This window comes from Rhinatrema bivittatum, chromosome 7 (assembly GCF_901001135.1).
Source record: "Rhinatrema bivittatum chromosome 7, aRhiBiv1.1, whole genome shotgun sequence".
Classification (NCBI taxonomy): Eukaryota; Metazoa; Chordata; class Amphibia; order Gymnophiona; family Rhinatrematidae; genus Rhinatrema; species Rhinatrema bivittatum.
The window spans coordinates 273,262,116-273,277,553 of NC_042621.1; the positions used below are offsets into that span (position 1 = coordinate 273,262,116).

The 15,438-nt window shown below is 47.3% G+C and overlaps 1 protein-coding gene across 1 annotated transcript in view; it reads right to left on the minus strand.

The window, feature by feature from the left end:
* The window catches only part of SEMA4G (semaphorin 4G), a 352,161-nt gene extending 340,538 nt beyond the window's left edge, over positions 1–11,623 (minus strand). Inside the window, exon 1 of the mRNA XM_029610258.1 lies at positions 11,413–11,623. The gene's annotated coding sequence lies outside the window, so the exon portion shown is untranslated. The remainder of the gene's footprint in view (positions 1–11,412) is intronic.
* Positions 11,624–15,438: the final 3,815 nt, after the last annotated feature.

Genomic DNA, 15,438 nt, shown 5'->3' on the forward strand with positions numbered 1-15,438 from the left:
CGTCCTAAAGTGTATTTATTTATTTATTTAATGTTTTTATATACCGACATTCGTTAGAAACATCACATCGGTTTCCATAAAACAAGAATGCAGCTAACATGGCTTTACAGTGAAACTGATGTTAAACTGGGGAGGAGGGGAGGGGGAGGGGGAGGGGAGAGCAGAGGAAGGAAATAAGCTGAGGGTAAATATAGAATTAGGGATTGGATATTATGTACAATCGTTAAATGCAAAAAGACATTATGTACAATCATTAAACGACAGTATGTACAATCGGAACTGTGACAATATGTACAATCGGAACTGAGTCAACATTATGTACAAGCATTAAGCGAGAGGTTTGGAAGTTATATACAATCGTTAAAAGTGAGAGGACATTATGTACAATCATTAAAGGACAAAATGTACAGTCAAAACTGTGAAACTTTATGTACAATCACTAAGCGTGAGAAGCTGGTATGGGGGGAGATTGTCATGAGGGTACGTTGAAAATTAACGTTATTACAGGATGGGAAGTACTAAGGAGGGGATGTTATAGAATGAAACGCTGAGGTAAAGGGGTTTGGGAAAAGTTGAGTTCGAAAATTGTAGAGTTACAGGGGGGAGTGAAATAGGGGGAGGGTAAAGGGAAGCTAGGGGGTTATGTACCTTGAAGAGATAAGTGGGGTGAATGAGCCAACTATAGTGAACTGGCTAACTTTAAGATAGCCGACTGTATTCAATACTGCATCTGCATCTCTCCAAAGTTAGCTGGCTAAGTTTATCCAACTAACTTTGCGATCCCGACAGGGTCTGAATATGGACCTCCGTGATTTTTTCTATGATCTGTGGGTGGCTGCAGGAGCATCTACTTTATACGTTAACAGTGGTGGCAGACAACTGATCCATAGGACACCAACATGGTAAAGTATAGAGAGAGGGGCTTCTGGATTCAAGGAGGCCCGGAAAATAATTCAGCAGGAAGGCAAAATGCAAAAACAGCAGCGTGGGAACACTTGATGAAGCCTGATTCCTTCTCTGCTACAGAAATGTACATATGGCAATGACCACCATCCAACCGCAGAGCACCTTTCAAAATGCTCGATGAAACCTCGGTGCACACTGAACTCCCTTTGGTATCAACTCAACCGAACCGGCCCGAAAGAGGGATTCTAAGAGAGGAGGGCACATGAAAACCAGGAGCCGAGGGTCACTGGCCACGTCCGCTCTCTGTGGCAGAAATCTGAATGAAACTGGAGAAACAACCTAAAGGCTGTAAGGGAGGGAGGTCATTCTTACAGGGACACGCACCATGATTTCAAAAGACCAGTCTACCTGTAGGAAACCAAGCTACAAAGGATGAAAAGACCAGGGCCAGCATTATTCGCGTAAGGCCCAAGTACGCCATGTAACCGCAGTAAGTCAACGCTTCAATCGGCAAACGGATCTTCGCCAACAGGGCGCATTAAATGTCAGTTCTGTTAGGAGCATCTCATCAGACATTCCTGCGGACAGCACTCGAAACATTGGGTTATTAATCACGATAACGGGATAGAAAGCAGTCACCAAACACCAGGCATGAAAATATGAAGAAAGAGGAAATGTTAACGTGGCTGTTTGTACGCGGTCTTCACACCACCGGGTTCGCAATGGCCGAGATTTGTGGCTGCCCAAACAATGCAGTGATGCATGCAAACACTTTACGCAACCTTCTTCTGTGTGCACATTTTTTGCAAATTTCATGCTAAAGTTAATCTATGGCATATAAGCCGATTACGCTGGAAATTAACCAGCAGTAAAAAGAACTCCGGCGCTGTCAATGATTGTAGTACAAATTAGTTTGACTACATGGGAAGTTCATTTCAAACATAATACGTTAAGTTTCACCAAATATTTGCAAATTATAAGAGAAACCATTTTTAGAAAAAACATAAAATAGAGAGACACAGAGAAACCTATGATTGAGTTTACTGGTTTTGAAAAAGCCATTGTTTAAAACAACAAAGCTTACCAGTTCTGAGGTTTCTGTCTCTACAAAAATTGTTTTCTAAATTTATGACCACAGCATAATAAAGATTGGCTCTCCGAATACAAACCAACGAGCACATCCCACGCTACCACGGGACTCACATTTATTGGCCACAGCACCTGCCACCAACCTCAAGTAAGGACAGAACTTTGTGACAGGAGAATCGCACGGTTAAACTAAAATGGATTTCGTTCTTACTCAGGAATAACAAAAGTATCAAGATTTCCGAACGCGAGGTGTTCAAAAACGGATCTTGGCCGAGATGCACCCAAGTCTGGCCGCCCGGTGGACATTCGAAGCATCTTTTAACAGGCAGAGCGATCATTCCTGCAAACCCATCAGGGAGATTCTGAAATGGATCCGTCCCTACACTTGGGAACCAAGAGACATGTGAAAGGAAGCGGGAATATAGGACATCTTCAGAGGGACAGCCAAGTCAGTCTGGTGTAGCAAACACGACAAGAGGCGGGGAGGCACCTTCTAGACTTAAGCAATGACGCCGCATCTGAAGAAGCAGACTCTGTCCTCGAAAGCTCCTGCCGCAATGAACTGGGTCCATCTACACGGTGCCACCCGCCTCTTGTCATTTATAATAGAGGACAGTGTAGTCACTGACTCCCTGCCTTCATCAATTCAGAGCTTTCTCAACCATAAAGTCGGCAACCCTAAAAATGAATCTTGTTGGGAACAAGATGCTCAGGCAGAATTCTGTTGCTTAAAAAAAAAAAAGGTTTAAAAATATTTCAGTTAAATAAGGTAACAGTGTAGAGCACTCTGGATAAGAAGCAATCCTTCTGAAGCCAAGTGCAAAATCTGGGCCAAGAGACATCAAAGCTCCACATCAAAGGTTAATGTTTAAAGGTTATGACTCCTGGATTTAACAGAAAAACAAAACAGCTGGATTGTTAACTCCTTGAGAGCGAGGCAGGCTTATTATCAAGGTGGTAGGGTTAAAGCTTTCTAGGTGACTCTTTTTATTTAATAGCATAATTGTGATGATGCACAAGTCTCTTTAAAAAGGTTCAACACCTCATCCGAGCAACCTGGAAAAAAAATCCAGGTTTTGTATGTATTGGATACATTTTTCTCCAGAAAATCTACAGCAAACTCTGCTTCTTATCCGTTAGAAATCAGAAGCAAATTTGAGGAAAGCCAGAGCACATTTGTTAGACTCAGCAGATCTGCTTCGGGTTTTCCCAAAACCCACTGAAAGAAAAAATTTAAAAAATCTGTAAGATCTCCCCAGCAGATCTGGGGAAAATTACAAATTTACTGTCATATTTGAACCAGGCTGATCTCTGTCTGGTTCAACTTCAAATTGTTTTCACATCTCTGGCGATGAAGCTCCAGGTTCTGGCAGCCAGCAGCATTTAAAAGTCCCTGTTCGGTAATGGGCCAGAATATGGCACCTGCAGAAACGAGGTATAATGGAGGTATTCAAGAGAGCTGGAGAACCAGTCTGTGCCAGCAGGACAGAACAGGTCCATGGCCACCCTAAAATATACAGACCACCATACCTAACCCAAATTCTGCACTTGGATGCAGCTGTGCTTCACAGCAACAGTATGCAGAGATCTGTTTACGCCAACAAGACACAATCCCCCTCTAAAGGGGATATCCAAACCTCAGAAGTGTATTCTTTTTTTTTTTTTTTTTTTTTTTGTGAACCCAACAGTTTTCTTCTGCTCCTCTGGACTTCCAGCTAAACTGGAACCAAGGCTGGGATCCTGGCTCCTTGAGACTTCATTCGCAACTAACCGGGGACTTTCTCCTATTTTATACCCACCCCAGTCTCCACAATGTGCTAACACAGTCACTATGGTGATAGTCCTTCGGCTATTGGGGGGGGGGGGGGAATGGAGCAGCCCAAGCACCAGAGATCCTTCTGGAACTCTGTAATCAGCAACCCTAAATCCAACCACTAGGTGTCGCCATTGTACAATGTCCTTCCCCCTTCCGTCCTCCGTCCCCCAGGCTGTGAGCACTGTCCCCACATAAGTATACTCATTTGTTTAAAAAGTGGTAACTGTGTTCGATGAAATTTGAGAGAGCAGCCTGGTGGCTGGGAATGCTCCAAGCAGGGCAGGAACTGTGGTCATCAGTGGCAGAGTTCAGGGCCCATGACTGTAGGGTTCCGAAAGGAGCCCTGGTGCCTGCCACTGGCCAAGGACTGTCCTTGAAGGACCAGACTGGGTACAGTCAGGGAGGGAGTAGGGGGAGAAAGGAGCGATATAAAATAGAGGGATAAGTCCCTGGGTAATTGTGAATGAAGGCGCCTGGCACCAGGATCCCGGCCCCGGTTCCAAATGAGCTGAAAGGCCCAAAGAAGCAGAAAGAAGCTACCAGGTTGAAAAAAAAAAAAAAAGGAAGTTAGAATTTGAGAAACCGGCTTTTTTCCTGGAGCTCTATTTGACTTACACAAAAGCGTGACCTTCTGGTAGCTATATTGATCCTGGCACAAACTGGAGTCTCAGAGACACTGCAGTCCGTGAGCTTTTGTGACCGCATGCATCTCTCCCGAAAAAGTGAGATCTGAAGCAGGAACCCTGATAGTCTCAAAAGCTGATACACAACCATCTCTTTGGATGTCAGCCTTATGTCGGTCCATTACAATGTATCACAGCCTAGCAAGATCCCCCCTTACACAAGAGGTAATACGAGTCAGCGGCCAATCCTGAAATTAAGTTTAAAAAAAAAATTTAAAAAGGACAGAGAATACAGACTTATTTTATATGTATTATATTCAGCCCAATTCCAATGCTATTGCTCCAGTCTTCTGCAACATGCGACATTTTCCTTCCCTTTCGCCTGCTCCAAGTTAATAACAAAACTAAACTTTCTTCGTGGTTCACTAGCTCTGCTCATCCACCCATTAGGATGACCGTCTTCTGACCACCGCGTGTTGCAGCCTCCGCCTCCTGATAGGTAGAGACCGAGCTCCTCCACCCAATCCACCCCCCCCCCCACACTCCCGCCATCCCACTGCCAAAAAAAGGAAGGAAAAGGTCATGCAGGTTACCGTTCGCCACGAAAGCCGACAAACGGCGCCCGAAGAAAAGCGTACCAAGAATGTCGGCATAAACTGGGAGTTACAATCTTGGCACACGCTGTGTGGTTCTGGCATCTGGACCAAAAAAAAAAACCCCTGTAACCATGTGAAATCCTTGTATTTTCTTACAGCTCTTTCCAATAATAAACTTACGTGCTACTGCTACAAGAGAGACTGATGCTCAATTCTCATGGCCAGGTCTCGTGAAAACCAAAACCGGGCCAAGCTGAAAGGTCTAAGCAGATGACGAGAGTTGACAACCGGCAGGGAAGAGAAGGGAAGGGGGGGAGCGCTAGTTTCAAATTCCTTAAAAATAATGATTTTTTTTTTTTTTTTTAAAGAGAACAACATATTACCAAAACATATCGGCCTACAAATGCCAGGAATTTCTCTCCCGACCCATTAACGTCAGCCCAGGCAAACCGGAATAACTCAGTATGCAAAACTCCCAGTCAGTAAGCACAGTGAGAAAACGTAATGCCCTGCGCTGAAATAGTGTGAGGATCAGTGGTCAAGGGTCAGTTAAAGGCTCCTGGGACACCAGAAGGCGCTAGGGGGACGTAATAAAGGTCGCTGGTCCTGTTAAGATTGCATGGCCGAGCCTCTCTGCGATGGAGCCCAGTTATACCTAAATAACCAGCACGTAACAGTCGATAAACTTGACAGAAAGCAGCTCCGCACACACACACACCCCCCCCTCGACAGTTCTCTCTCCCACAGCTCACTCTACGCCCGTCTGAAAAATATTCCCTGTGCTGCCACATCGCCTGCCGGCAACCGACTTTGAACATATTTCAACACACCCCCAAGCCCACTGCACTCTTCACCACGTACACAATCTGAACTTAACAGCAGACCATAAAACGTCTACTAAAAGCTTCAGTTACTAGGCTGTGAAGGTAAAACGCCAGCTAAGTGGTCCAAGAGCGGAGACCCCTTCTCCACTCGCCTACAAATGTTGCGTTCTGTGGCTTTTGTAAACGTGAGCTCTGATCAGCCTCGAGTGCTTGCGGCTGAAGCTGCTCAAAACATTTTTCTACTCAGGAGGTTCACCAAATGGATAAGCGCTCCCCCATCACACCAAACTGCGGCCCCTGACAGTTTTAATACCGCACGCGCTGACGGCGTGCAAGCAACTGCAGATCTTCACGGGAACTAAAAACCAGCCACGATGAACATGATTGCCCTGTCACATCCCATGTGCCATCATTTCGTTAGCACTGATTCGTGCACCTTTGCTGACTCCACTCCGTAAGGGACACTTCGAGCCAGTCCCGGTTTGTAAGCACCCATCCTTCACCATTCCGACGACACACGGTACATGATTGTCATCATGTACCGTGTGTCAGTGCAGAACTCAGGACTACAAACCCCAGAATGCATGGCGTTAGGAACTGGTAAGATCAGAACTGGGTCGCAGTGCTCACGGTGAACTGGAGCTGGTTAGGAGGTACGCACCAATTTAATACTTCTGCGGCAAGGGAAAGTGGGAACACACCTCCACTCCCCTCCAGACCCTCACACAGGCCTGGTTTTCAGAATAACCACAATGAATATTTATGATGTGTGTTTGTAAATATTTGGTTAAAAATGAGGGTCCATATTCATAGCTTGGTGCCACTGAAAATCAGAGCCGTCCGTGATCCTCCAGGACTGGAACTGTGCAGACCTGTTCTAGATCAGGGGTTCTCAACCCGATCCTCGAGCATGTCCCGGCCACTCCGGTGTCCAGGATATTCACAACGAATAGCTGCGCAATCATTGCCGAGACACTGAAAATCAGACTACCCGAGAGAATCCTAACGATCAGGCCGAGAACCACTGTTCTAGAGCAAATCCTTCCTCAGAAGCCATTGGCAGCCGGGCAGAGCCATCTACAAAAGTTCTGGCGCCCATGAAATACCACTACTATTTCAAGCAGCAAAATCTTTAAGGAGACAGAGACAACGGGCTAGGAACACACATCTTTTCTGCAGAAGTTTGGTTGCTTTTCACATAAATTGCACCCAAAAAGTACTTAAAAGACATTAAGACTGAGTTAAATTATGTTACATTTTGGTGGAATACTGTCTGTATAGCCCATAAATATGAGATTGTAGCTGCTGATAAAACTGATTGCACATTTGCAATGTCTAAGAACTGGGCTTTGATGCAAAAAAAAACCTTGATAATCACTGAATTTTGTTTATTTCATTGTTACATGCCATTATATGGTTGTATACAATGTGGTTATTGGTATTTTCTTTTTAAACCTTACCTATGCAAAAGCCAAGCTTGGTTGCTTGTGTTTATTTTCTGTTGTTGTTTATTGTACTTGTTTGAATTATAAAACGATAAACAAATTGAACTTAACGACCGAGTTAAAATGAAACAAGTAAATAAATGTAAAGTTTCCTTGGAAGAACTGGGAAGACAGGCCATTTCCACTGCAAGCCTTTGGTCTTTAAGATGCATCTTCCCAGCTAACAACTGATACCAACAGAGATCGGGGGGGGGGGGGGGGGGGGGGGGGGCAGGGGAGAGAGAGAGAGACAATGCCCTCAAATATTTAACTGCATGCACCTCCACCCCCAACCGCAGCTTCCTCTATACCCCACCATACTTCTACCTAGCAGCTTAAAATCAACCAATAAACACGCAGATTGCAGCCTTATTAAAATAAGCTAACGCGATTATATAAGCAGTCATTTTCTTCCCCAGCATAAGCAAGGCAATAGTTATTGGACGTGCTGGTTATCCTTCTGCAATCAGTCTGCTGCATTCGCCGAATAAATCACACTCCTACAGAACCCATTAAATTCCTGAAGGGAACACAAAATGAAAAGTTGAGAAGGATTTTATTTTCCCCCCGTATGTTTTATTGTTTCCTTGCCTTGACATTCTCCAGACGCGCTGTAAAACCGCGTACTTTTTCTTCCTTAAATCAGGGATAACATTTTTGAGAGTTTCTCAGAAACAGAATGACAAGAAAAAAATGAGATGGGGAAGAACGGACGAGAACTGGCTGTGATCAGGCCAACTGGAGGGTAACCGGCACCCTGTGCAAAAAACAGAAATCAGCACCCCCTTGCTCCCCCCACGAAAAATACAGGCACCGCTTGCTCTCTCTCTCTCTCTCTCGCATCTTCTTCAGAAATCTCTCCTCTCACGCTCCCCCACCCCCTCCCTGCCCCAGAACAATCCCTGACCAACTCTCCCCACTCTTGTGACACATTTAGGACATCAGAGATACACAGTCGCAAAGCTAGCATATTCCAATCGCTAAAATGAAAATACACTTTTCTACCTTTGTTATCTGGACATTTTATTAAAAAAAAAAAAAAATTTGGTCTAAGTGGTGGTTTTTTTCCCTGTTTTCCTCTTGTTGGTCTTCCAAGTTGTTTTCCAGGGTCCCCTTTCTATTTTCTGTTCCTTCTCCCTGTCTTCTTTGCTTCTCCTCCTACATCTCTCTCTCTGACATTCATCCTTCCTTTTCATCTGATTTTTCTCCCCTTCTCTCTCTATCAGGGTTAGATTTCATGCCTTCTTCTCTCCCTCCAGTTCTCGCTGTGCCACCCTTACACCTCCTCTGTGGCGAGGGCCTCTCTCCCGCGCACCTTCACTGTCTGAACCGTGCCAGAGTGAGCCCTGAAGGCTGCAGGAGGAGGGCTGGACCCCCAGCACTGTTCTTTGGCCCGGCTGTGCCACAGGTGGGAGGGGAGGTTGGCAACTCTTTGTCCCCCAGGGATAGGTGGTGGTGAAAGGAGCTCTTGGGCCTTGCTGCTCCTGTCAAGAGGAAAGCAGCCACATTGGGAGGGGGCACTGGTGACCCCTAGTGTATGGTGCCCTGAACAGCTGCACAGGTCGCGCACCCAAAAAGCTGGTCCCGGCTGTAACCTAGCAGTTATTCTACAAGGCAATGTCAAAATGGATCTATTTTAAGTACAGACATCCCACATCGTCCAGAAACTGAAGGCCACCTTCCTCTCGCCAGCAAACTCAAGCGTGTTTCCAGTATTTGGGGGCTTCACAGTTTCAGGCATTTATCCAATTTTATTTCCTGCAAAGCTTTAATTATATTTGCAATAAGCATCTTGGTACAAGGGACTGCAACACACAAAACCGGTACAGCATGGGCACAACGCAGAAGCCCCTGGACAGACATATACTGTGTAGGCCACTGCCTCTTAACATGAACGTAGATCTTCCATGAAGGCCCAGAAAGTTTATCCTAGATTTGGAAAAATCTGCTAATATCCCCAGGAATGGGGGTGGGGGGGGGGGGGGGAGACGACAAATGGCAAATCATTAACCCACCATATTCTGTGGATTATCAACCTCAGCCAAAACGCCAACATAAGAACCATCCTCAGCTCACAATGCAAACCCTGTGTACGGATCTTAACCAAAAGGATGCAGAGTAGCATTCTCTACTTAAAACCTTCCACTAGGTCAGGGAGAAGAAGTAGGCAAAAGACATAAGTGAGAGAACAACTGGGTAAAAAGAAGCAACCCAAAGAGGAAGCAATAACAATTCCAGAGGTTTAAGAGAGTTAGCACAGTTTCAGGAAGTCTTATTAGCCAGCAGGAGAAAGAGCAGAGTCAGAATGTAGATGCAACAATAAGCATTGTGTAGAGATTACAACGGTGTTTCCCAACTCAGTCCTGGAGGTGCGCCTAACCATTCTGGTTTGCCGGATAACCACAAAGAACATGGGTGAGACGTTTGCACACACCGAGGCTCTAGTGTAAGCAAATCTTTTTCACACCTACTCATTACAGATATCCTGAAAACCAGGTCAGTTAGGTGTGCCTCCAGGACAAGATAACGGAGAAAAATAGATGCCAGAAGATAAATAAAAAAAACAAATTGGCCTGTCCATTCATTCTGAAGCGCTGAGCGGCAGGAGGCCGTCATGGCTAAGTGTGCTCAGCTCCGACAGCACATGTGTGTATTCAATATTTGCAGAGTGTTGTTAGCATAGAGCGCACCACACAAGGTAACCCACGTGATCTGCGGACGCCAATTTCAAAGTGTAGGTTCAAACACAAGGCAGTTAAGGCCGCACAGGTCTGTGCTCTATTAACACAGGGCTATGCTAGATTATTTGCAGTCATTTACCTAACCTTGTACTCTTACTGCAATATTGATTACTAACAGTTGCTTAACATTTTAGTTCACAATGCTTTGCGTAATCTGCTAACACTTAAGTAACAGACCTCTCTTTTCAACTGCAATGTATCTGATGCCACAATAATGATCACTATTGAGAAATGTGTATTTTTAATCGGTACAGTTTTCTTTCATATTTTTTTAATTTTTAATTTTAGACTTAACTTCAAAACATCTTCAGCATAAGGCTCTCTCTAGCCACCCCTCTCAACTTGCTTCACACCATGCAATCAAGCCCTCCCTCAAAGTCCACCTTGGCCACAGCTACAAGAGTCCTGGATCCAGCAGCAGCTGCTCCTCCTCCTCCTCCTCCTCCCTGATGCTCTTCCTATTTAAAAGGGAACCACGTGGGTGAGGGGGGAGGGGAGGGGAGGGAGCAGCACACTCTGTGTTCCCTATTAGAGGTGCGGAAGCCCCCAAAATTAAAGCAGAAGATGCTGGACAGGGTCTAAAAACCAAGACGCGTTGAGACGATTTATTTAGGACAGGAAACCCAGCAGGAGGCAGACCCCCCAATATTAAACTTTCCAAGTCCCATCCAGCTGTATAGCCCTCATGCGATGACTCTGCCCCAAGCAGGGATTTTTTATTATCTGCTATTAAAAAAAACAAAACAAAACCCACAACAAAAACGGACTTTGTTCTTTGAAGATGTCCCGTATAAATTATTGCCAAGTCTGAAAAATGGACCAATTAGCTGTGCTATCAGTGTCCCAGATTTTCAGCCCTGGTCCTGGAGAAAACGGGAGGGCTGTCACCTGGCGCATCCAAGATGGGAGAAGAAGAAGAGTAATAAATACCACTCTCAGCCTCCTTGCCCCCAACACCACAAACGCCCAATCCGATGAGATATTCAGCAAGAAACGCGCAAGGACGGGAACGCGCCAACAAGAGAAGCGCTGGGTGCATCTGGTTAGAAGCCCCGACAGCCCCAACCCCGAGGATCAGCATCAAACGGCGGCAACACGAACCCCCCCCCCCCCCCCCCCTGCCAGCCCTGGAAGACGCACAGCGGCCGATCAACTTTCCGCCGCATCGGGAGGCAGCTCTCTCCCGCACGCACCGCGGGAACGGGAGCCAAGCCTCAGCGCCCCCACCGGAGCACGGCCGATCGCCAGCCCCCCCCCCCCCCCCCACACACCTGCTGTCACCGTCACCCTCCCTACCCCCCCCCCCCCCATCCCCGCGAGCGCCGGGCCTTACCGTCTCCCGGCGGTCGCAGCTGCTCCTGGAGCCTCTCAGGGAGCGAGTCCGGAGTCCCCGCTGGCAGGCGGCAGGGGCAGCTCTGCCCTCCCCTTCCCCGTGCAGGGCATCGGCCGCCCGGGCCCGCCACCTAGCGGAGGCGAGGCACTGCTGCAGGCTCCGCCTCCCTGTCCTTTCACCTCCCGGTTTGTTTGTACCTGGCACCCGCGCCTCCCGGCGAAAGTGCAGGGAGACGATTTCGCAATCGGCGGACGGGGAGGGAAAGCAAAACCTTCGCTGATTATTCCGAGGGCGACAGGCGCGTGTGTGTCACACTCAGTACGGGAGCATCGCGGCAGAGGGACAGCAGGGCATTGTGGTAACATCCCTCTCTGCCCGCTGACCTATACGACCGTGGTACAATTTAGCTGAGTAGTTATACTGGTTTTTGTTTTTTCCGGGACACTTGTGTACTAGAAAGGACTTGGAGATATTAAATGAGTTGCCTGTTTATCCCGTTAGAAATCTGGGGCTGCGCCTTACATGCTAAAAGCCAGCTCTGGGCACAGTAGCAGGTACAGGTCGGGTGGCAACTCGCCTGCACACACTTCCTAACTGCCTCGATTGTGAATGCCCGAGGCTGCCATGATCAGTGTTGCTGATGCATTTGAGCAGACACCAGTGCCATCCCATTCTGTCCCCCAACCCCCCCTCCCCCTGTGCCACCACCCCACTTCTCCTTCCCCCCCCCCGACCTCCACTCTGACAGGATCCCCCTCAGCAAGGGGAATGCTGGGACTTAAGCCAGTGCTCGAAGCCCCGCCTCCTCTGGGCTTTTGTGTAGGGTGGGGCCTGTCACTGCACTGTGAGGACTGTATCCCTGGAGGAGAGGTCTGGGGGTAGTAGTGATGGGAGTGGGAGGGGCATTTCTGAAGATATTAATATTAGTATTTAATATTAATACTAATCATTTTATAGCACTACTGTACAATAAGTCCCTGCCCCAAAGAACTTACAATTTAAGTGGTTATCTGAGTCAATGGGAGATAACGCGACTAGCCCAAGTTCACAAGGAGGGGGAGAAACAGGATTTGAACCCTGGCTTCCCTGGTTCTCAGACCATTGCTCTACCCATTAGGCCACTCTTCTTCCACTGCTTTGCAGGGTCAGCCCCTCTTTCACACAATTCCCACCCCCTGTTTCACACAACCCCACCCCCCCCTTCTTACAGACTCTTTCACATAACCCCCTCTCCCACGTTAATGACCAAAGAAGAAGAAAAAAAGGTTAGCACCATGTCAGGATGCGTCCTCCTCTTCCTCTGGGGCCTGACCGCTATTTTGGACTTTGCAGAAGAGGTCACTGCTCTACCTGCTGTCACTGCTCTTCTTCTCCCACCTGATCAGCGCAGGGGGAGGGTGGACCAGGAAGGGGACCTGGGGTGGGGGGCGGGGGAGGAGGGAACTGGAACACACTGCTGCCACAGGACAGCCAGCTCTTCACCTTCCTGAGCCGACCTGACTGGGCCCATACCCCGGGTCTCCTGCCGCGATTCTGCAGGGAACAGTAAATTCCAGGAGAAGGGCTAAAGTTTGTAGATCTTCCCACTGCATCTCGGGAGATCATGGCCCCTGACTATTACATGCTTTTTTCCCCCTCCTTTTAAACACTGTGGGGCGGATTTTAAAAGGCGCGCGAATAGCCTACTTTTGTTTGCGCTCCAGGCGCAAACAAAAGTACGCTGGATTTTAGTAGATACGCGCGGAGCCGCGCGTATCCGCTAAAATCCTGGATCGGCGCGCGCAAGGCTATCGATTTCGTATAGCCAGCGCGCGCCGAGCCGCGCAGCCTACCCCCGTTCCCTCCAAGGCCGCTCCGAAATCGGAGCGGCCTTGGAGAGAATCCTCTAACGCCCTCCCCTCACCTTCCCCTCCCTTCCTCTACCTAACCCACCCCCCCGGCCCTGTCTACACCCCCCCCTTACCTTTCTCCGGGGATTTACGCCTCCCGGAGGGAGAAGTAAATCCCCGCGCGCGAGCGGGCCTCCTGCGCGCCGGGCCGCGACCTGGGGGCGGGTACGGAGGGCGTGGCCACGCCCCCGGACCGCCCCGGGCCGTAGCCACGCCCCCGTACCCGCCCCCAAAACGCTGCCGACACGCCCCCGAAACGCCGCGACGACCGGGCCCGCCCCCAGACACGCCCCCCTCGGAGAACCCCGGGACTTACGCGAGTCCCGGGGCTCTGCGCGCGCCGGGAGGCCTATGTAAAATAGGCTTCCCGGCGCTCAGGGCCCTGCTCGCGTAAATCCGCCCGGTTTTGGGCGGATTTACGCGAGCAGGGCTCTGAAAATCCGCCCCTGTATGTATTACTTTGACAACACGAGTACACACTGTCATACCAATAAAGTTGTATGGATCACTTTAGATGATCCATAGATGATCCATAGATGATCCAATAAAGTTGCTGAATGCTAATAGTTGTTTAATACTGAAGTGAAAGAGGCAATTAAAGCCAAAAGGGCATCATTCAAAATAATGGAAAGCAGTTTCCAAATGAGGAAAATAGGGAAGAGCATAAAGCACTGGCAAGGTAGATGTAAAAAAAAAAAAAAAAGTAATTAAGTAGGCTAAGAGAAAATTTGAAAAGAAGCTTGCCGTAGAAGTAAAAACAAATAATAACTACTTGTTCAAGTGTCTGCGAAGGAGTCAATTGGACTGCTAGATGGCCCAGTGAGGTTCCCCGGAGGTCAGGGAGAACAAGGGACAGAAAACCCAAATTAACTCTTTACATCTGTCTTTACTGAAGAAGTTGTTGGGGTGCTACCCACACCGGAAACTTTGAGCAACTAGATGGAATCACCGTGAATCTGGCGGCCATAATAACTCAGACTGACAGGCTGAAGAATAACAAATCTCCAGGACTGGATGGCATTCATGCCAAAGTTCTGAAGGAACTCAGAAATGAAATTGCAGGCCTGTTTCTGGTGATTTGCAACCTATCATTTAAAACAGCCATGGTACCAGAAGACTGGAGGGCGGCCAGTGTGACGCCAATTTGTAAAAAGGGCTCCAGACGTGATTGGGGAAACCATAGACCATTGAGCCTAATGTCAGTGCCAAACAAAATGGTCAAAGCTATTCTTAAAAACAAAATTATTGACCACATATATAGACATGGTTTAATGGGGAAGAGTCAACATGATTTTTGCAAAGGGAAGTCTTGCCTTACCAAATAAATACTAGATATTTTTGAGGGTGTAAATAAACATGCAGCTAAAGTGAGCCAATTGATATGGTGTATTTGAATTTTCAGAAGGCATTTGGCACAATCCCTCATGAGAAACTCCTCAGGAAATTGGGAGATCATGAAATTGGAGGCAGTGTCCTATTAAGGATTAAAGACAGGAAACGGGACTCAATGGTCAGTTTTCCAAATGGAGAAAGCTCTTTAGTTGAGTGTCCCAGGGGTCTGGTATTGGGACCCGGTTATTTAGCATATTCATAAATGATATCGAGAAAGAAACAATGAATGAGGTGACCAAATTTGCAGATGACACAAAATTGTTTTGAGTTGTTAAAACAGCAGTGGATTGCGAAGAACTGCAGAAGGACCTTGTGAGACTAGGAAACTGGGCTTCTAAATAGCAGGTGCAGTTTAATGTGGATAAGTGCAAAGTGGCAGTCAAAAAGAGAAATACATTGTTATGAATTATTTGGAAAGGAATAGAGAATGAAACTGAGACTATCATAATGGCTTTGTATAGATCCCTTGTGAGACCACATCACAGATCTATTCATCACGGATCTATACATCATGGATCTATACAAGGGCATTATGATGGTCTCTATACAGTTCTGCTCGCCTCATCTCAAAAATGACATAGCAGACATAGAAAAGGTACAGAGAAGGGTAACCAAAATGATAAAGTGGATGGAAAAACTCCCTTATGGAGAGAGGCTAAACAGATTAGGGCTCTTTAGCTTGGAAAAAACATGACTGCGAGGGGATATGACTTAGATTTATAAAATCATGAGTGGAGTGGGATGG